The 23,257-nt window shown below is 35.9% G+C and overlaps 1 long non-coding RNA gene across 1 annotated transcript in view; it reads left to right on the plus strand.

The window, feature by feature from the left end:
- The first annotated feature begins 5,144 nt into the window (after window positions 1–5,144).
- LOC129146931 (uncharacterized) overlaps window positions 5,145–23,257 on the plus strand; it is an 86,454-nt gene continuing 68,341 nt past the window's right edge. Inside the window, exon 1 of the long non-coding RNA XR_008554315.1 lies at window positions 5,145–5,344. This is a non-coding gene — a long non-coding RNA (uncharacterized LOC129146931). The remainder of the gene's footprint in view (window positions 5,345–23,257) is intronic.

Raw genomic sequence — 23,257 nt, forward strand, 5'->3', positions numbered from 1 at the left:
AACCTACAGCGTTGCAGGTGTTTGTTTTGTTGATTGGTTGCCCACCCAATCAGGCACTGACCCGCCTTATTGAAAAACCCTGTTGTTCACACTATTTCATTTGTTTTCTACGTGGTATGGACAGCTCAGTCTTGGACTGCGCTGCAGTGCATGTCCTGACACTTTAAATCATCTAGCTCCTTGTTCTCAGGCTTAACTTCACACATGGGCTTTCCATTGGCCGAGGTGAGAGTTAGAATAGTTTTCAGCTGCCATTTAACAAAAACCATGCTGAGCAGCACCAAAGTAGCCCACAGATGGCATTAGGGGAGAACACAGGAGGGAGAGCTGACTGTCTCGACCGTAAGTTTTAATGCTTGTTTTTGTATTTATATGTTTATTATAACTTGAATTGTTTTTTGTGTATAATATCAAGTAAGGATCCAACTTCACTTTTTCTTTCTTTGTTTTTAAAGATTTATTTATTTATGCATATGAGAGCTGGGGTACAATTCAGAGATGCGTGTGTGTGTGTGTGTGTGTGTGTGTGTGTGTGTGTGAGAGAGAGAGAGAGAGAGAGAGAGAGGATTCACCAGAGACAGAGTGAGGAACAGAACAGGTCCCTGGCTGGGGATAAAACTCGTGCTGCAGTAGCTGCAGATTGCTTCATAGTGCTGAAGCTTAACCCCTTGCACCACCAGGGAGGCCCCCAATTTCACTTTTTCTAACGTGGAATTTGCCCTAGCACCCTTTATTGCATTGTCAACCTGTTCCCCACTGGTTTGCAATACCATCTGCAGGGGCAGGACTGGACCACAGTGCAGGTTTTCTGATCCCATGCAGACCGGGTAAAGGAGGAGTCACAGTCCTCAGTGGTTTTTTTGCAGGTCTTTTATTGGGGTTCGGCAGGCAGGGGTGCTGGGGGGCCGGGAGGCTGGCAGTCCTCCCAGCAAATCTTCACTCTATCTGGGCTCTCTGGTAATCTCTGCTCCTGCTTCTTTGCTTCTCTCTCGGCTTCTCTTTCGGCTTCTACTTGACTTCTGCTGCTGCTAGCGTCCCCGTGATGCCGCCCTTAAAAGCCCAGTCTCAGCCCAGGTGAATCCCATCTACCTATGCCCACGCCCTACTCCAGGTGCCCGCCATCAGACATGCGTTCAGGACCGCAAGGATCCATCATCTATCCTGAGGGCAGGAGGGCAGAAAAGCCTGACATTTTTCCTTACCCTACACCATCTTAGTTGGATCACACTTTATGTGTGCAGATCTGTATTGTGTTCTATTGTTTGTTTTTTTAATCAGTGTATTACTTTAGATTAATACATTCCTGCCAACCTCCTAAACTAATTTGGCTTTAAATCTTGTTATTTTGATAGTCAATGTTCACTCCTTTAATCATTCATTTTTTGAAAATTTTTTCCTGCTTTTTTGATGTTCTATTAGATATTTCAAATTAGCCTATAATTTGCCAGGAAAAAATTTTGTTAGGATTTTTATTGAATTGGAATTGCATAAATGTACCACTAGTTTGGGAAGTATCTCTAAATATTATCTGTCTATAGCATGGTATATGTATTCATTATTAATTGCTTCTTTAATACTTTTTGAAAAGTTTTATCTTTTTTCCATAAAATTGCCACATATTATTATGCCATTCATCACTGTTATTTTCTTAGAAGATTTACTCTTCAAACTAGCAAATTTGCCAACACTCTCGATTTTGAAGAGGTTTTTTTTCATTACCAGCTGTGATAAGTATGGCGGGTTTTCGTAGATATGTTTTTATCAGGTTAAGTAAGCTCCTTTCTAGGCTTAATTTTTGCTATTAATTGGTGGTTAAATTTTACTGAGCGCTTTTCATCTGTTGATATGGTTGTGATGGTTTTCTTCTTCAAACTTACTATGGAAAATTACACTGATTTTATATATTAAGTCATTCTACATTACTAATATTTTGCTTCATTATGATTGTTATGATTTTATATATTTAAATATGGCTTGACAACTTATTATTTAGAATGTTTGTATTATTTTGTGAGAGAGGTTAATTTTCCATTCTTATACATTTCATGTTAAGATTTTGCCATTCTCATAAAATAGTTCAGTGAAGTTTTGCTTATTTTTCTTTTTTCTGGAAATGTTTGTAAAAGTATTTGCACATTTGGTATAAATCACTAGTAAGCCTAAAGTGTTGGTGATTTTCTGTGAAGATTTTGGTTAGAATTTTAACTATTAATTCAATTTCTTGTTTCAGGTATATTCAGATTTTTAATTTCTTATTAATTCCTGTTTGATAAATAATTTTATAAGAAAGTTAAAATTACCCTGATTTCTCAAATTTATTTGCTCAGGATATTAAAAATATACTTTTTACCTTCCAGTTGTGATTATTCTCTGACCTATTTTAATTCCCAGTATTTTTATATTTATGCTTCTCTTTTTTCCCTATGATTAAAAGTATTTTAGATGTATTCCAGTATAGAACAAATAAGTAGATGGGTTTTTGGAAGCCAGGTTTCTCACAGTGGAAAAATCACACACACACACACACACACACACACACACACACACACACGTGTCCATATAGACATGTACCTATATTGCTTCTCCTTCTCTTATTTTGCCTTCATTAGATTTTTTTTCTCTCTTTGAAAATTTTATAATTACTTTGTTTTTTAAATAAATTTGGATATGTTTGCACAATTTTTAAACGTCTTGTATTAATAACTCCATATGAGCACTTTAGAATACTTAACTCTAATCTCCAGCCTCTCATCCTAGTAGTGTTATTGCTAGCAAACATTTTATTTCTGTCCTATTTCTTACTGTCCCCTCCTACTCATCAAGACTCATATATCTAGGTTTATGAAATCTTCAAATATCCAATGATTTGTTATTTGCAACCAAATGAACTTTAATGGGATGGAAGTGCACCTGTTCTTACTTCACAACTGGGTGTCTCTGCTAAGAACCCACTCCCTTAGCACTACGTAAAAATTAGAAATTGATACCACTTTTATTATTTAGCACAGAGAATTTTTCCCTAGAATGAAATTATACCCATAGGAAGAAGAATGCCTGCTTAGTGGTTTACCTGTGCAGGAAGAGATTGAGAATAACAACTATATGTCTGAAAAGTGTTCCTCTTGTTCTAAATTTCAGGAAATTATCTTTTTAGAATTTTAGCTCTATCAAAGAGAGATAATGGGCTAAACCAAGGCATTTATTGAGTACTTGCTGTGAAGGACCTTATCTATTTTCTCTGGAACTCAAAACTGGGATCTGCTTCTAGTGAAACCAGATCTCACTGGGAAGGAGTGGAGAGAAGATAATGCCTAAAATGGGGGCCTCCAGGATTTGAGCAGCCATAAGACAAGGTTCTAACCACTGGAGATAAACCCTGTATACAGGGTAAAAATGGGTTGAGTATCTAATGATTAATAATGGCCTCCCTTTGCTTTGATGTCCAAATCTTAGAGTAATTTGTGTCACTCTTAGCATTATAGGTTCCATTTTGGGTATGAGTCAAGGCATTGAAGAACTGTCAATGTCCCATTGTTAAGGTTGGTTTGAGAGAACAGGAGATCAGATATGAATAGGCAGGATTCAGAATTAATAGGTTCCAGAAGAGAGTAGGGGGCATAACTTGGACCAGGGAAGCAATTCTAGGTCCCAGGATTCTAATATGGTACATAAATGCCAGACTAAGAGGGTTTGTTCATGCTCACAAATATTAGAAGTAAATGGGAAGCCAAAGTCCAAAATCAAATTGGCTGTCAGTTGTCTTTTTTTTTTTTGTACCACCTACTGTGTATCAATTCACATACCTTATCTTTAATGTTCTTTAATTCATATACCTTATCTTTAATGTTCTCAGGAATCCTGGAAATTTTGACTTATTTCAATCCCTATTTAACATTATAAACTGAGATGAAAGGTGTTAAAACACTTGATCATTTTACATTTATCAATCAGTGGAGCTAGGATTTAAGTACTAATTTATTTCACTCTGGAATCTGTGCTTTTTCTACTACACTCTGTTATCTCTCATTGAAATGAACTCCTATTTGTTTCAAATAACTCTTGTAAGCTCAACCACAGGTTAGACGGAAACATACACATTTTTCATTCCTTAAAATTTATCTTGGGTGGATGTTTTTGTTCTGCACTCACTTCACATTATTTCTCAAGACATTTTCATTAATCAAAAATTTACAGGGAACTAATAGGTATTAACATAGCCAGGTTTTCAAAAAATAGGATATCTTATTTATTATTAAAAAATAGCTGAGAACCAGTATGTGGAAAGATTGACTACTGTTTGCAATTAAAAAAAAAAAGTTTATAGTACATGTGATAGATGGGTACTTCCCAAAGAATGTCCTAAGAATAGAAGGTTTGGAATTTTTATTTGGGAAAACTTATAAGATCTGTGGTCTTATTTAACGGAAACAAAAACTGGAAGATTGTTAAAGGTTTTATGTGGATTTGCACTATTTGCCAGTTCATAAGATTGTCACTGCAGCCGATTAATTTTGCATCTCCTGTCTTCATTGCTAGTGTTGCCATGGTGATGTTATGACATCAAGCTTTGCTCAGAGGGTTGCTGCTTCTTACCTGCAGACTTTGGCACAAGCTGGCTAGGAAGAATATCTGGATGAACTAGGGAAGATTTTTATATATGTTAAAGTCAGGGTAAGGGTAGACAGTTGTCTGTTAAGCTCTTGCTCTATGACTTTCTTAATACCAATATCTATTTTGATGTTCATTGTAATATTCTGAACATAAGTGAAGAACACCAAGCTGTATATTTACATTTACATAAATTTAGGTTTCAGTATATTTTCTTTCACAATCTGAAAAATGTATAACCTCTTATTCCTACTGAGCAGGAGAATTGGAAGCTTTGCAAAGTGGAAAGAATATTGATCTTGGAAAATAGAAACTAGAAACTAAATGGAAAATAGAAACTAAAGTTCAAAATTGCTTTTTTACTATGTGATACTGAATTTAATTCCTCTGAATTTTGTTTCACTTATTGATAAAGTGTGAATATTGCACTTGTTGAGAAGATAAAGATCATTTTCCAGGTATAAAGTATGAGCATAGATGAATTTTCTGGTAACACAGCAGCACACTGTTTTACCTTTGGGGAAACTATTCTTCACAGTTTCAATCCAGGACTTTCTGATGAGTCTGTCAATTTCCTCAGAACATTGACTGAAATGGTGACTGAGAACTGGCTAATCAGAATTCTGCCTCCTATTGGTCATAGTGAAGGTTCACTATGAACTGTGACATGAGCCAGGCCATTGAGAACCCACTTGAAACTTGTGCTGGATACATTGAGGGCTAGCCTCTCTTTCAGGTATAGTCTCTTAGCTGGTAGAATAGAAGCCTAAGTAGATAAGACATCTTTGTCACCAGTTGGGCATGGTCAGCCTCGATTCAAAAATGAAGTTGACACAGGGAAACTGAGTTGAGAGAGGTGACACTTGAACACTTGAACCCAAAACATCTGCTCCTTAACTTTTCTAAAGTTATGTGCTTAAGCTAATTTGAGTTGGGTTTATATTGCTTGAAATTGGAAAATGCTGAATATCAGGATGATAAATTTTCTTGTACATGTGAACAAGTTATATTTTATTAAAAATTTTTCTAATTAGCTAGACATATGCTCATAACTAGAATAATAAAAAATTAGCTATTTGTGACTTTGATGTTTCATATCCTTTAGATGTTTCTCAGTTGAAATCTTTGCCATTTTAATATTTCTATTGCTGAAAAACAAATTGGGTCAGCTATTTGGTAAATATAATTGACTGTTTAAGATAGACACTATTCAAATAATTAGGCAAGGAAGCCATTATGCAGAGGTGATTCTAATGCTGTGATGGACAGCATAAGCAAACCAAAATCTAAGCCTGTAAATGCCTCAGGGTTGTGAAATCAAAACACTATTTACAGTCATTCAAAAACACCACCTAGGCTTTGCAGCTATAGATGATCAATAATTTCCTTCCTTTGCTTTCTCCTTGTCTCTGCAAAAATCCCTCTCCAAGCTCCTATTAGTGGAGCTTCTAAACACTGCCTGACAAATTTTTGCTCAAATAAACTTAATATTTTAATATGCCTCAATTTATCATTAAGCAGTTATTTTTTTTTTGTCTTGCTTGTATTCATTTTTTTTTCTTTATTACTCCCTCCTCCCCTCCCTGTAGTGTGTCTCTGGTTTATAGTTGCTTGTTGATTTGATTTTTGGTTCCTATTTTTAATGAAAATTCAATAATTACAACAATAAAATATCAAAATCCAAAGTTTGTTAATTAAAGTTTTTCCTGAATAATATACTTTATAAAATATAACTTCTATTTAAACTCCCTAAAATATATGCTAGCATGGCATTTCAGTATTATATCTTCTGTTGAATTCTCCATTATCTATATTTAATCATTTCCCCCAACACCATTCTTTCTACTTGTTAGACCCTTCCTCCCTTCCTTTTTCTTGTTCATGTAGGGACCATGAATGAGAAGACCAAGATTAGAGTCTGCAGATGTTAGGTTATAATTATGTGGAGAAAGGAGAGTATGTGAAGGCAAATGAAAGTCAAGGTGAAAGTGTTCAGAACAGGCCTCCCCAAGACCTGATGTCATTTTGCCATGTGGATTATTTTGAATTGAGGTCAGTCAAAGTCTCACAGGCTCATGAGAAACTGATACCACTCCCCTAACTACCTAAAAGAATGAAAATTGGAGATCTTACCTGGAATTAGCATTGTTACCAGAAATAACCTTTCTATCAGACAAGCCTATTTATATGATATAGATAACTTCTAATTACAGTGTATCTCTTCATCATGTAAATTCCCTGCCCCTCTTCTTGAAACCACAGGACCCCTATCCCATTCCTTAGCTCAGAATCTGTGCCTCATTATATCTTCCCTTCCCTGGACCCTTCATATCTATGTAGGCTCCCTTGTAGGTATGACATTAACTTTATTTATTTATTTATTTTTTACTAATATGTCTGATGTGAGGATATTATTTGACCAACCCAAGACAAACTAAAGGGTTATGGGGTGATTTCCCCTTATCTCCTACAAAGGCAAAGTATATTGTCTCATGGAGTCGAGAGAGAAAATAAAATATTCAGAATATGCTAAAGGTCTGAAAAAATGTTTATTTTCAGACAGGGTATGATTCCAAAATCTCTAGATGGCTATAGATGATGTTGGCACGGTATAATTCTGGCAAAAACTTGTGGATATTTTTGCCAAAAGGCAGTGTCCCTGGATGAAAGTAGATTGGCAAAACAGTAAGCCAGTGTAAAACAAAATCTTTTGAACTTTTTTTTTGATTGAATAATGCTTCCTGGACCTTTCAAACTTGCTCTGCTTTTGAGGTGATAAACTTGGTTCCTATTTTTTTCAATTTTTTAGTTTATATATTTTTGCATCATTTTTCATTTTTGCACAATGTATGCATTTTCATCTTGGTTATAGTCCCCATACAATTCCCTCCCGCCTTGTTTTGATCCTACTCCCTCCTCCCCTTCCTGTAGTGTGTCTCTGGTTTATAGTTGCTTGTTGATTTGATTTTTGGTTCCTATTTTCAATGAAAATTCAGTGATTACAACAATAAAATATCAAAATCTAAAGTTTGTTAATAAAAGTTTTTCCTGAATAATATACTTTATAAAATATAACTTCTATTTAAACTCCCCTGAAATATATGCTAGCATGGCATTTCAGTATTATATCTTATGTTGAACTCTTCGTTATCTATACTTAGTCATCCCCCCCCACCATTCTTTCTGCTTGTTAGACCCTTCCTCCCTTCCTTTTCCTTCTTAGCTTCTTTTATTTTGTCCACTAGTTTGTATAAATATTTAACTTCGTTGAATCTTCTGCTGTATCTCAATTATTTGTCTTTATCATTTCAGCTGGCTTTACTATACATAATACCCTACAGCTCCTCACATTTTTTGATAAATGGCAACATTTTGTGTTTTGTTGTGGCTGGAGCTTATTCCATTGCATAGATGGACCACATCTTCTTAATCCACTCCTCTCTCTGAGGGCACTTAGATTGTATCTGTGTCCCAGCTGTTGTGAACAGTGCTGCAATAAACATTGCAGAGCCTATAATTGCATGAGTCCAATAGTGGGATTGCTATTTCCAGTTTTATTTTATTAAGGTAAATCCGGATTGCTTTCCAAAATGACTGTGACAGTTTACAGTCCCACCTACAGTGTAATCCTCCTTTTTTTTCTCTGCATCTCTGTCAATTGAGAGTCCTTTTAATAGGTCCCATTTTCAAGGTTGTGAGTTATCTCATTGTGGTTTTGACCTGTATCTACCTTTTTAAAAGTGATGGTAAAATAAACATTCTTCCATGCAGCTATTTACCTTCCGGATATCCTCTTTGGTGAATTGTCTGTCCAGATCTACTGCCCATCTGTTAATTGGGATGTTCTTTTTCTGGTAGTGTTAACTTGAATAACTTTTTTGGTATATCTTGGATGTTACTCTCTTTTCAGTTGTGTAATGTGCAAATCTTTTTACTCATTCAGTAGATTGTCTTTTTTGTCTGTCTATCTATGTCAAATTTAATTTGAGATAATCCTAATTGTTTATTTTTGTTTTTATGCTCTTTGTCATAGGGGTCAAGTTTCCACAAACATGAAACATATCAATGTTGCCTCTGTATGTTTTATTGTTGCAGTACATATAGCTAATCCATTTGTATGTCTTTAATCAATTTAGAATTTAATTTTGAGTATGGAGTTACAGATTGACCCAAATTCATTACATATGGCCTTTCAGATTTATCAGAACAATTTTTCCAACAGACTCTCCTCTCCCCACTGTATGTGTCTCCTTTTTCATGAATTAAGTATTAATATATATGTGGATTTATAGCTGTATATTTAGTTCTGTGTTTATTGAGCCATGTGTCTATTCTTATTCTAATACATGTTGTTTTACTGTTTGTTTATAGTATAGTTAAATGTCAGATAATGCCATGTTCCATTTCTCTGCTTTTTCTCATGATTGCTGCTGCAATTTGTCTTTATCTGGTTTCAGTATTAAGGTAGCATTGATATCCTAGAATGAATTCAGGGACATCCCCTCTTCTTGGGCCTTGAGAAGTAATGTTAGTATGCTGGGCATAAGTTATTCTTTAAAAGTTTGATAGAATTCACTTGTAATGTTTCATTTAGTAAGTTTAGGGCATTTAGTGAGTCTAAGATCTTTTAGGAAGAGCCTTTAGTTATCATCTGGTCATGTGTGGCATCTAGATTTTGAGGGAGAGTCAAGAATATCCTAGAAGTTGTCAGCCAGAGAACAAGCCTCAGTGATGGTTAGCACCTGAACAAACTTCAGAGAATTTAGGTCTCTATAGAGCTGAGGGATGGGAATGATATTTCTGGAAGACCTAGACAGAGATATTGTCATGGGCTACAGGGACCCTAGTGTAAGATTGAGTGAGATGTCAGGAACAAAGAAAATGCGCAAGTGTTAGTGGGTAGACCGAGGGGTACCCCAGGCTCCCCAAACCTGCAGCTCTGAAAGGAAGAGGAACTCGGCAAAGCATTTCATGAGCTAAATTCCTACATTCGTGTGTGTAGGAACAATCTTTAGATAGAGGAACAATCTTTAGATAGAGAAATACCATTCTAATGATTGCCTTTTAGTGGTTTCTTATAAATACTCATTGTGTTCATTGGGGTCCTTTATTTTGGGTGTTGGGAAACAAATTATTTTAGGTCATATATGAGCTCTGAGAATTTTTGTCTTACAATTTTCTGCAATTGTTCTTTCCCTATGAGCTTCCCTTAGTCTCGCTTCATGACATCCCCCTATGTGTACACAGATGTTTTGTTTTTTTTTTTTTCCAGACTTACAGTAACTCCAAAATAAATTTCTTGAACTTTTTCTCTGCATAAATTCTCTCTCTCAGGTACTCTGCCCTGAAAATTTTACCTCATTCTACTACTTGAAATTTGACCTCTTTCTCTAGGCTCTTTTGGAGTCTTGCCTTTCTTTCTTTCTTTTTTTTTTTTAAAAAGATATTTATGCATCCAAGAGCTGGGGTACAGGCCAGAGTTGTGGAAGGGTGAGAGGATTCACCAGAGACAGAGTGGGGAACAGAACAGGCAGACTGACTGAAATACACTGCTGAGGGGAGCAGCAGGTGAGACGGGAGCAGTCTGCTGCACCATGTGGGTAGCTCCCTGGCTAGGGATCAAACTTGTGCCGCTTTGGCTGTGGATAGCTTCATAGGTTGCAGCTTAACCCCTTGCACCACCAGGGAGGCCCTGGAGTCTCTCCTTTCTATGCTACTGTCTGAAAATTGCTTCAAGGTAGAAAGTTAGGCAGTTATAAGGTTTACCTTGTGTTTTATTTCTCTCTGGCATCATAACCCTGAACTGTGCATAGTCCAATATCTGAAAATAGTTTGCACTTTTGAATTGTTTTCCAGTTGTTTATGGCAGCAGAGTAATTCTGAATTCTGGTAGTCCTTCATGATTGGAAGTAGAAATCAACTTGCCTGTTTTAGGGCAGCTAATATTGAAAGAGAGAAAACATTAAACCATATCTTGGTAAATTACTGGGCAACTCATTGTAACTTTACAGGATAATAACTGATTTGCCTCAAAACCTAGTAGTTGAGCAAATAAGGAAAATATAAGACTATTTGACTCAGATGAACACACAAAACAAGCCACCCAGGACTCATGAACCTTGAATTCTACCTGCATGCTGTGACAGCTTCTGTCTCCAACTCCCTGAAATATGGGTATCATTTGGTAGGAGTAACTTGCCTGATCATCTCCAGGGAATTTATTCCCCATCATGTTCACTTAGCAGGAGGTATTTGGAGCATAATTACTTAGGTATTACTATTCCAAGTAATTTTGAATCTTAGATGTGAGTCTTTAAATTGAAAACCACCCTTGAATCCTAAAGGGATGATTTGAATGTTGTTTTATATAGGCACAGTGATAGGCTGTGTGAAGGAAATTGAACTAGTCTGCATTAAAAAAAAAAAAAAAAAGAGCTATTTCTGTTTTATTCCCTTGAGGGGCAAAGAAGACAGGGATATAGCTTAGAAGGGAAGAAAAAGAAGCTATAATGGAGGACAAAATGGCTGTGGAAGGCTAGAACCCAGGTCATAGATTTTTTTAAAAATAAGAACTTAAGAAGAAGGAAGGGAAAAGAGGACTAAGAAATGAGAAAGATTTGAAAGAAAAATGTTCTACATTAAAATTTAAGTTGTTTGCTCTGTGATGTAGATAATTCTCATATCTCAAATCTTTCGTAGAGATTATTAGACAAAAAACAACAACTAAATTTTATAGAACTTAAGAACACTGGTTTTCACATCTGGATTGGCACCAGGCAGAGCAAATAGTCCATATGAAATGGAAAGGCTGCTCTGTACTGAACTAACAGTCAGCTTTGGGAACATAAACTCTTGGAAATATTCCGAAATCTGAGGAGACATCAAACTTTTTGAACTCCATGGAAGGGAGATTTAGAAAACATATTGCCGCTGATCTGTTGAGCAGGATGACCTAGTGTAACCTGTGTGTCAACCCCAGGCTCTGTGCTGCCATGACCAGTAATACCCTGAGAGGCACTGAGCATCTATTATTAACCTTCCACAGCTGGCAGTGGCAGTCTGCTCGGGAAAATTATGCAGAGAAAAGATTCCACTTCTTCCCCATATTTTGGCAGAGGATTAGGAGGAAAATTATCTGAAAAATGAAGTGATTTAGTATAAAATATTATGTAATAAGCTACCTCTTTCTGGATGACACTTGGATTAGTAGGCAGAAAGTGTGGTGGTGAGCCGGTGTGAAGGTTCTTTTCAATGTTACTTAAAATAATAAAGGCAAAGTTATTTTTAAAACAACTTAGTCACCCCGAATTTATTTCATTCCCAAAGGCAGTTCATAAATTAAAATTTACACTTAACATGCTGCTTTCAGAATTCGGGATATGTTAGTATAAGATATGACACACATTATTTTGGGATTTCTAATTTAGCTCTTGCAGAGATGGTATTTTTATGCTCTGTATGAATGTCATATTTCATGTTTCATTTCTTCATTTTTGATAGGTATATCTAAAATATTTGTGGTTAGATAGAAACGAGAGTAGGCTAGATGTTGTCTAGTGTTCTATCAATTGAAACTCTTTTCTAACATTGATGCTTAGTGAAATTAAAGGGAACCATGTAAAATATAAAATTTTCATATGCATTTTGAATCATTAGGTTACAAATATTATTAAATTATGCTTGATTTATTTTTAGTATTGTGATATGACTAATATAATTGTCAGTGATAAAAACAACTCACAGTTCCACATTATCCATTGTGTCATTTTGTTCTCATAATTAACTTTGGAAATAGACTCAGAAAAATAATGCTTGTCTCACCTAATGGCTAACACAATGCATCTTAAATTTTTCATGTGTAAATGTGGACAGAGTTCACATTCATGATTTATTTTTAATCCTAAAAAGAATTGATGCATTGCTTGGAAAAAATACTCAATAGCATTCAGTCATAGTCATATGATTCAAACTATACTTTTTTGCCTTCAACATATCATTTTTGAGATTAAAATATTAAGTCTTTTTATATGCATTTAGAAATATCTCTAGGTAGTAATATTTAATATGTAAAGTCTGCAAAGCCTAAATATTGAAAATGATTAACTTTGCTATTTTCTATTTTGTTTATTTGTATTTCATAAATAATCCAGTACTACTCACAGGACAATAAAACTAGTTTACATACACTTACCAAAGCAGTTAATAAAGCTGTATGGTATAACGGAAATAATTTGTACAGCTATTGATTGCATTTGCTAGGTGAATCGATTCCTTTCAAACATGTTTCTTAGTTCAAACTTAACATATCTCCTTGACTGCCTCACAAAATCAAATTGCAAATATGGATGGATGTTGTGGGCCAGACATTTCCAGAATTTCAATTTCACAGACTGTTGAAATTAAAAGAAAAACGAGGAGGTTTGCCCAGATTTGTTTGTATTTCCTATTGCCATTGAGATTTCTAAACAAAACAAAGCTAAATTATTTACAATGATCATTATTTCATAAAAGAAAGGCTATAGGAACTACAAGACAAGAATAAAAGAAGCAAGGAAGGTTATAATCTTATTCCGAAGTCTTTGAGAAGAAAATGGCTTATAAAACAAATTTACTTTCTTTTTCTTTTCTGTTTATTTTTCATGCTATGAATTTCCAACCTCATGCTCAGAAATTTCATGTAAATGGGGAAGTGAACATCATCCTTGGCTGTTACCCAGACCCTTCTTTTATCTCCCTGTCCAGATTCTGGACTCCATGCACATCTCTGATACCTGTGTGTGTTGTCCTCCCATTGCACATCCACCCAATTTCACTGCTGGCTTTGGTGACCTGGGTTTTCCATAAGGGTTTTGGGCAATGCACATTCCCTTTATTTTGTCATTTCTGCTACTTATTTAGAATGAGATAGCCCTGTTCCACCTTTTTGCTCCTTAGGCTCCCCACCCCAGCTGTGGCTGCCCCAGTGTCTATAAAAAAATTCAAGCAAGTTTTCTCACCTGAATCACATTTCAGTTATGCTAATCATATCAGCTCCATGTATCTTCTCTTCCTGGATATTTTGCTTCTTTGTTGCCCATGACATTGAGCATTAGGATGCCTTCTGTTAAGTAGAATAAAATTGTCTGGTCATTTTAAGCTTTGAAGATACGTGTTTTATTTTTTCTTTTTAAATTAAAAAGTATTTTACTGAGGTGAGAGTCATGTGATGATGTGTTTTAAATGATATTTTACATGTCTCTTTTATGACCTAATTTTATTCAAATTTTCAGAATTAAAGGAGGATGTTTGTAGGCCCTATCGCAGGTAACTTGCCCTGCCATTCTGCCACTGTGTATGTAGGTCAACAGAATTTTAATTAAATTATTGTGTGACCATTATGTGGATATTTTTAGTCATGGAGAGGTCATTGCCACCTAAGGTGCCTCATTCTGTCACTGGGCATCATCATTGGAAACTTCTTAGAATGATTTTTAATCTGCAAGCATACATCTTTTTCTAATAATAGCTCCTCAATTATTTGAAGATAGCTGTCAAATCCCCCAGGAATCTTCTCTTCTCTAGGTTAAATATTCCTGTTCTTTCAATCATTCGTTTTTATATGACAGGCTTTTCAGATACTTAAGTTTTTAACCTTAATTTTCTAAATATGTTGGCCATTTTAGCAGTTTTCAATTCATATTGGCTCCTAAGAATTGGACCCAGTTTTCCTGAAAAAAAAAAAAAAAAAAAAAAAGGTCTTACAGCACAGAGGATGGTGAACTAGTTCTTTTGGGTATTCTAGAAAAAGTGTTTCTAATAAAGTGTAAGACCAGTTAGATTCATAAAGGTGTTTATATGAGTTTTGTGATTAGTTGAATCCTTAGATTTTACTTTTGCAGATGAAATAGTTTCTTTCTACCCAGTTCATGTATATTTGAATTTCCGAGCCAAAATGTGGGGCTTTGGATTTATCCTGTTAAAATTAACCTTGTCAGAACATTTTTGCACTCACTCTGAGAAGGAGATATTTCACACTAGAGAATGAGATCATTTTGAATCTTGATTTTATTATTTATAATATATTTCTCTCCATTTCCTATTACTTGAACATTCAGTTTAGTTTTTAAAATAAACCTATGTCAGTGATAAATATAACAGTGAATGTGTTCAAGGACATTATATTTGAGACCTCTTATCAAATTTGTAATTTTATTATTTGGGAACAGGTGTTTAAAAGCCATGAATCCAATTAAGTATATCTTATATTCAGCTCATACTTTTATATAGGGATCTAATTGGAAACTTTATTGCTCACGTTTTAAAAGATAATGGTATCTGAGTAGTCACCTCAAATGTAAAATATCTAATTCAATAATTTTTGCATATTTTTCCTATAAGTTCACTGGACTTTTTCTATTATTACAAAAATATAGTGTCTTTACACTATATTTACTATAATATGTGTTTTTAGTATGGGTCCTTTAAAAATTAGAGCCTGAGGTAATAACTAAGGTGTTGCTCTCTTAAGAGGTACCAACCTGTAAGGTAAAGGAAGAAATCAAGGCACGAGAAGATGTGGAGCATGGTGAGCAGAAGACAGATGTAGCAGATTGCTCAGTGGATGTACTTGGCATTCAGTGCTTCCCAAGACTGAAAGGAGGAATGAAACCTCAGAGTAGTCCACGAAAGAGAGTTAAAAGGGAAAAATACATCTGCCTGGCTCTGTGCTTTCTCCTGTTTTGCATTAATCAGGGTTCAGCCACTCTAACCCCCTCTTCCCACCAGCTCAGCTCTCTTGTCTGGCCAACTTAGTTCTCACATAGAGTATCTACGCCATGCAGTGCATGCTTAGGCATCAATTCTCCTGTGAAATTATACCAGATGCATTAATCTGTTCAGGCTGCCATAACAAAATTCTATAGATTGGGTCATCTAAGCAACAGAAATTTATTTCTTACAGTTCTGGACACTGGGAAGTCCACGGTCAGAGTGGCGGCATCGTTGGGTGCTGGTGAGAGGTCTCTTGCTCTGTCCTCACTTGGGGACTTAGCGAGAGAGGCAGAGGGACAGGGAAAGAGATTGCGCCTGGTGTCTCTTCTTACAAGAACACTAATGCAGTCATGAAGTTCACCCTCATGAACTCATCTAAGCCTTATAACCACACAGAGCCCCCAAATGCCCTCACTTTGGAGGTTAGGGACTTTAACATAAGAATTTTGTGGGGATACAGTTGATCCTATTGCATCTACCACTGTCCTTTCTAAAAGTATGTCCTTCTCATATGCAAAATACATGCATTTCATCACAATCCCAAGTCTTCAAATCCTCCTAGCATCATCTGTAAAACCTGGTGTCCAGAGTCTCATCTAAATATCATTCAAATCAGATTGGGTGAGTGTCAAGATAGAATACATTCTGAGGCAAAATTCCTCTCCAGCTAAATTCCTCTCTAGCTATGAACCTGTGAATCCAGGCAAGTGATGGGGTTCTGAAATGCAATGAGGAACAGCCTTAGGATAGATAGTCTGATCACAAAAAGGAGAAACTAGAAGGAAGAGAAGAGTAACATTTCTCAAGAAAGACCAGAATCAGTATGACAAACTCTACTAAATCTTAAGGCTCGAGAATAATTCTCTCCAGCCAAGTCCACTCATGTTGGTCACTCCCATGGCCTTTTGGGGCAGCCCTGCCCTTTGGCTCAGTAGTGGTCAAGAAACTATAGAAATGCCTCATACTGCTAATTGTGTAAGTCCTTCCAATTTTTCTAGAGAGCAGCTTTACAATGCAAATCCAAAGCCCCAAATGCATATGCATATCCTTCAATGCAGGGCTTCATAGTCTAGCTATTTTATAATACTTATACTGTTATGACTCTACAAAATATTTCAATACAGGAATATTTGCTACAATTTCTATATTACAATTAAAAAAGATGGAAATCCCAATACCAACAATCAGAAATTAGTGTAGTCATTCACTAATGTAATATGCAGCCAAAAAAGAGTGGCAGTAACATTATCAGACCATTCAATATCAGGTAAAAGATTCAAGGTATTAGCAGCATAAATACAGTACCTAGAACAGCATTCCCGATTGTGGTAGATGCTGTATGTGCCAGGTCATGTACCTTCCCTCTTAGTATTTCAGTTGGCTGCTCCCATTGCCAACATCTGCTTCTCTTGGCCTGAGTTTCTTTGGGTTTAGCGGGCTTGAAGAGGTTAAGAACCATGCCCTTGAATGAGCACTCACCTAGGGATTATTGAGTTCCTACATTCATAGGTTTTGCACCCTTTGTTGAGATGACTTTGAGACCCATGTTCTATACTGACTCCCAGAATTTCCCATTGGAATCAGCTCCAGTTACCCACAGTGGTCATTCCCTGGGTATTACCTTCTTGATTGGCTGCCTCCCCTTTCCTGTCTTACTTTCTTTCTCCTACCAGTGTTTCCTGACATTTTCAGTCCAATGAACTGCCAGCACTCAAATCCTGGTCTCAAGGTCTTCTAGAGAAATCCAATCTACAAAATCAATCTAAGTAGAATTTCAATTAAAAATAATGTTTGTCTATATAAAAGGGACTGAAAATAGGTATATTGAATTAGCAATATGGGTTCTTGGGATGGTGAGATGATAGGTGGATGTTTTCTTCCTTTTTATTTATTTACATTATCTTTAATGAGACTTGAGGAAGGAGAAAATAATAAAAAATTTTAAATAGGAAAAATCAAGAGATGCTCCCCTCCCTGCTTACTTTCTCAACCCCAGTCTCATTTTCACCCTTTCAAAGGAAAGCTTCTTAATATGAACTCCATTGATTTATACTGCAAAGACTTATTACATAATTATATAATGGCTTTCAGTCAAAGAAATATTGAAGATAATACAGGCCTCAAGCAGTTCCTGTAGCAAGTGATTTTCAATTTTAAACTTTTAATATTCTGCCTGCCTTGGCAATATCTTTAAATATTTCACAACTAAGGAATTATTAACTGGAAGAGGTTGACTTGAGAAATCAGTAGTGTTTGTCGAATTATAGGTGTAGATGTCTCTAGAGAATACCTTCTTTCTAGATTGCATTCGTTGTTATAAAGTAACCACATTTCTTTCTAGATAGAGAGGTATCAGGCCTTATGAATGGCTTCAGAAATACTCATTTCACAAAAGCTTGAAGGGTAGTTTGGTAGTTTGACTATAGTGCAATATTATGTTTAGGGATGGAGAGAAAGTGAATTCTCTAGACAGATCTTTGAGTCCATTGAGTGGGTTGTGTAGTGAGTGGGAAAGTGCCTTGAACTGAGAGCCAGAAGACCTGGATTCTCAGACTTGCTCTGGCAAATTAAAGGAATGAGACCGTCTCTTAGAAACATAAGAATTATAGAGAGTAAAGTGATCTAACTTGAACCATCCTTTGTTTTTCTATTGTTGATAGAGACATAGGCATTGAAATCTTTCTTTTAAAAAAAAACAATATACATGTATGGCTAATGGGTTGCAAATGTACTTGGCCTCAGTTATGAAAGGTGTGGTAGAAACTGTGGTCCATGGGTGATTGTATTATTTTGCTAGGGCTGCCATAATGAAATACCACACACACCTGATGACTTAAACAACCATGTTAAAACAACAATAACTATTTTCTCACAGTTCTCCAGAGGCTGAAGTCCAAGAACAAGGCCTGTTCCCCCAGGACTCTCCTAATCTTGCTGTCTTCTCACTGTGCCCTCTGGTGGCCTTTGTAATGCATGTTGCACGCATGGTGTGTCTCTTTTAAGGACACCAGTGCTCTTGGATTAGGACCCCACTCTAATGGACTCATGTTAACTTTATCACCTCTATAAAGACCTTATCACTGATTAGGGTTGCATTCTGAACTACTGGGGGCTGGGACTTAACTTTAGAATGACTGAGAGAGAAAGAGGGAAGAATGCTGATTCAGGTTTTAAGACTCACTGAACTCCATAACTAATGATCCTTCAAAACCTGTTTTGAATCTCAGGCTATATTTTTCTTGAGATAGCTTTTAAAATATATATTTAAAATTATACTTCTATTAATGTTTTTCTTTAGAATTATAAATGTAGAAATGTGCTCAAAGTTGGTTCCACTTAGAGGTAAATTGACTAGGAAACATTCACACATTAAAAATTGATTATCTGTTAGGTTAAAGGGAAAATGGCAATACATTTCCTAAAGTAGAAATTCTGACCTAAAAACCAATAGAGAAAATAACCTTAGTGACTAAAAGATGGTAAAAACAAATTAAGCAAAAGACGACATTAAAGGAACCATAAATAAATATTTTTTAAAAGAAACTTTTAAATAACTCATGTTAAAGAGTCAAAGAAGACTATGTGGAAGGCAGGGGGAGCAAGAAAACTTCTCAGTTGTTATTCTCCAGTACTCTGAAATTATGATGCTATTATATCACGTTTATGACAAGTAAAAAATATAAATGGCTGTGACAAAAAAGCATATTATAACCTTATATTTTTTGAAAACAAAAAGAAAAAAGATTCAAAATATATGAGCTATATATTCCAACTCAGGAGGTAGATAAATTGCAGTATTAAAGAAATAAACATAAGAAAATTAATGAAGGTAGGAGCAGAAATTAATAAAATGGAAAGCAAAAACATTGTCTTTCAGAGCTGTTTCTATGAGAAAACTTTATGGACAGCATGCATACCCAGTATCAGTAGTGAGGGAGTATTTATTCAGATAAAGAAATTTAACCATTCTAAATGAATACTGAATAACAACAAATCAAAATATAGAACAAATAACTTTCCTGAGAAAGATGGACAATCTGGATTCAAGAGCAGGCAGAAACAATAAAGAAAGAAAATCAAGAAAGAGAACTCTCTCCTACTTCACTCCCGATCCACAGGCAGGCACCAGAGCCAAACATATAGGCAATAAATTCACTCCAGCTTTCAGAAGACAAAGATACTGAATTGCTGAAGCTATTGTGAAGCATAGATGAACACTTATCAGTTAGTAACTCACCTTATGAAAGTGATGTCACTAGTTGCAAGAGTACCAATAGCACCAAAAAAATAGAAATGTACAGACTTTCTCCATACATGAACATAGAGACAAAAATATTAAAGTCACCTAATACAAACTAGAAGAATATTCAAACGACATTTTTGAGAAACATCTTTAATAAACTTAGCATTTAAAGGAAACCTGCTACAATAGCTAAGCTTTGGAAACAACCCAAATGCCCAAAAATAGATGACTGGATCAAGAAGATTTGGTACATATATACCATGGAATATTACTCAGCATTCAAAAAAGATAAACACATGCAATTTGCAGCAACATGGATGGAGCTGGAAGGGATCATGCTCAGCGAAATAAGCCAGAAAGAAAAAGAAAAATACCGGATGGTCTCACTCATAGCAGGAATCTAGAAAACTTAAATAAGGGACCAGGAAAATGAATAACTGTAAGAAAGTGAAAATCAAAATCAACAAAAACTATGAACCAGAGACACTCTATAAGGGGGGGGAGGGGAGGGATTGGGGTCAAAATAAGGGGGTTGCAATTGCATGGGGAATATAAAAATAAAATTTATAAAAATTAAAAAAAGTAAAGGAAACCTGCTTATTTTGAAAGTGGTTTTGTTATCAATTAATGGTTGGCATTATGCTCGTGGAGAAATGTGACAGGAATTCCTGATAAATTTATGGAAAAGATAAGGATGCCTGCTCTCATTTCTATTATCAATCACCAGCCTGGTAGTCAAAGGATTCAAGTAAATTGTTATAGAAAAATTCAAATGAAATAGAAGCAAGAAACATGAGAAAACATGCTCATTTGAAGTAATAATAAGAACAAAAACTAAAACTACAAAATATATCTTTTTTACTTATCAGATAGACACTAGCAATGTTCCATATCGATGCAATAGCTCCCTTTACGCATTGGGAGGCATTCACATCCTACCCTTCCTCTCTTTGTGCTCTTGCTTCTCTGCAGTGGTGGCCTACAGTTCTTCATAACAGAAGAACAGATTTAAAGGAATAAAGTTGATCGTCTGCCTGGGGGCCCACCTCAGGTTTTTACTTTCTGGAAAGAATCTGGAAGCTGGATGCTGGGCTCACATGGACTGTTCTGCAGGTGTGAGATGAGGGATTACTGGGGAGACCTAAGAACCTGTGCAGTCTGCCCGAGCAGCACCTTCATCTTTGCTTAATGTACAAGGTGTTCTTGCTTGGAGAAGTGCCTTGTCTATAAAATGCCTTTTCTACTGTTGTTTAAACCACAGGCAATTAGGATTGTTGATTTTGCTTTGGGTCAAACTATAACACATAAAAACAACCTGTTAAGTTCTGCAGGGTTGAAAATAAATTAAATTCTAAGCTAGATATCGGGTTTCATTACTCAAGGGTATGGAAATGCTCGCTGAAGTTTTCTGTAAAGGGACAGTTTTAAAAATTAGATTAATCATTGGAAAATAATAATAAAAAAAAGCTAAGTGATAGTCCTCCATTTTAGATGAGAGATAGACAAAGATCCTGGAACAGGAGCTGGAATTTGAACATACAAAGCTAGAAAACAAATGAAGTAAATGACACGAAAATAGATTTTTCACCTAGAAGACCAATTATTGTCAGAATGGATAAAAAAGAACTTGTAAGAATGGAAAAGAGAAAAATTGGGTAAATTGGGAAAATGAAGACAATGGTATGGTGAAAGATGAAATTGAATTTTTGGCATTGGACCTACAGTAATATAGTCCTGATGCACACCTGAAGCTTATTTAATATCACAATGCAGTGTTACTTCCACAAGAAAGTAAAACCAAAACAAAATAGAGCTTTAGGGCAGCAGATAATCAGTTGCTGCAGTTACAGAGGACAGCCACATGGGGGCAGCAAACCGTTGCAATCTTGGCGTGGCCAGTCAGTTGGTTCCCAGGCTCTGCGGCTCACTTATGAGATAGCACATATCTCATGGGTTACCCAAAAGCAAGTGCCCACTTGGATATAAACATTCACTTTGCTTTCTTTAAAAGAAATGTCATGCGCAGAAGAAAATCTTTAACACTTTCCTCCATGGTATCACGTATTTCTCCATTAAAAAAGGGAATCCATAGAAATACCCAGTGGGCTCTCATTTTTCTCTCAATATTAAGATTTATTTACCCTCTTATTAAAAATAGTTCATTAATAATATTTGAAGGTTTCTTTAGCTTTATTCTAAATGCTTTAACTAATTTGTGCAATACTCCTGATACATGAAGCTTAAATTCTTTGAGATATTCTTTTTCCTTGTATAATTTTTGTGCAAATCATTATCTTTCAATAAATCACTGGAGTTATCCTATGCTTAAGGTTTACCAATTCTCACCTACCAGAATTTCCCACTTTCTCCTTTCCTCTAAGCAATCAATTTCTATCTCTATAGAACATGATCGTATATTGAATATTATTAACTGCTAGATGTCTCCCCGATAGGCATTCTCTCCCCTCCTTTTTTTAAATGAGACAACACCTGAATTTTACTTGTATGCGATGTTCCTTCTCACCTTTCCTTTTTCTTTTTTCCACTGTCTGGAAAGGGTGTGAATGGGCTGTGTGTTTAATGGCGCAGCAACAGATGGAAGAATCCTTGGCCATCTGGGTGGTCTTCCTAGGACTGCTTACATGTGGATGTAAGAAAAGCACACTCTGTCTTAGTTAAGTCACTGTTGTTGGAAACTTCAGCACTTAAGCCTATGTCCTAATTATTACAAGCAACTAATATGTGCTAGCTAGTAGATGGGCATTGTATGTGCTTTATCACACTTAACTTTCATAATCACTTTATAAGGCAGATCATTATTTCCATTTTATGAATGAATAGCCTAAGGAAAGAGGTTTGAACATTTTGGCCAAGGTCATAGCATAAAGGGGAGAAGTAAAGCCTCTCCTCTGAAACACCTTGGTGTGCCTAGGACACTCAAGGACAGCTCCACCCCTTTCTTCCTTCATATATATAATCGAGACCAAGGCTTGCACATCTGTGACAGTAGCGTGGGAATCTATTTCTTTCTTCCCGATTCTACCATCACAAATCATCCTCATTCTCCCTAAATCGGGGGGCAGGAGGAAGATTCTAATTTTATCCTTTACTTTTAATTCATTCTCACTTCCAAAGTTACCTGCCCCCAAATGCATCTGGCTGCTCTGTACTGCCCTTGAATTCTTTTTTTTTTTTGTCATTGTATTTATTTAAAAATCTCTCTTTTATATATATATATATTTTTTTTTACATCATTGTTCATCTTTAAACATTATTTGTGTCCCCCTACCACCTCAGGTGTAGTCCCCATAGAGCTTTCTTCAGCAGTGCACCCCTGCACCATCACCTCAGTCCCCTGTGCTCCTCCCTCCCTTCCTTCCTCTGATTCCTCTCCCTCCTCCTCCCCTGCAGGATGTCTCTGATTAATAATTGTCTGCTTTTGCTTTGTTGTGTTTTGTACTGTTACTATTTTTTTACATGGATGTCTTATTTGGTTCCCCTATATTCCTGCTATAACTGAAACCATCCAATATTTTTCTTTCTTCCTTCTGGCTTATTTCACTGAGCATAATTCCTTCTGGCTCCATCCAAGTTGCTGTGAATGGCATGATTTTATCATTTTTGATTGCTGAATAATATTCCATTGTGTATATATGC

This window comes from Talpa occidentalis, unplaced genomic scaffold, assembly GCF_014898055.3.
Source record: "Talpa occidentalis isolate TD23 unplaced genomic scaffold, MPIMG_talOcc4v2.1 talOcc4.11, whole genome shotgun sequence".
NCBI classification, from domain to species: Eukaryota; Metazoa; Chordata; class Mammalia; order Eulipotyphla; family Talpidae; genus Talpa; species Talpa occidentalis.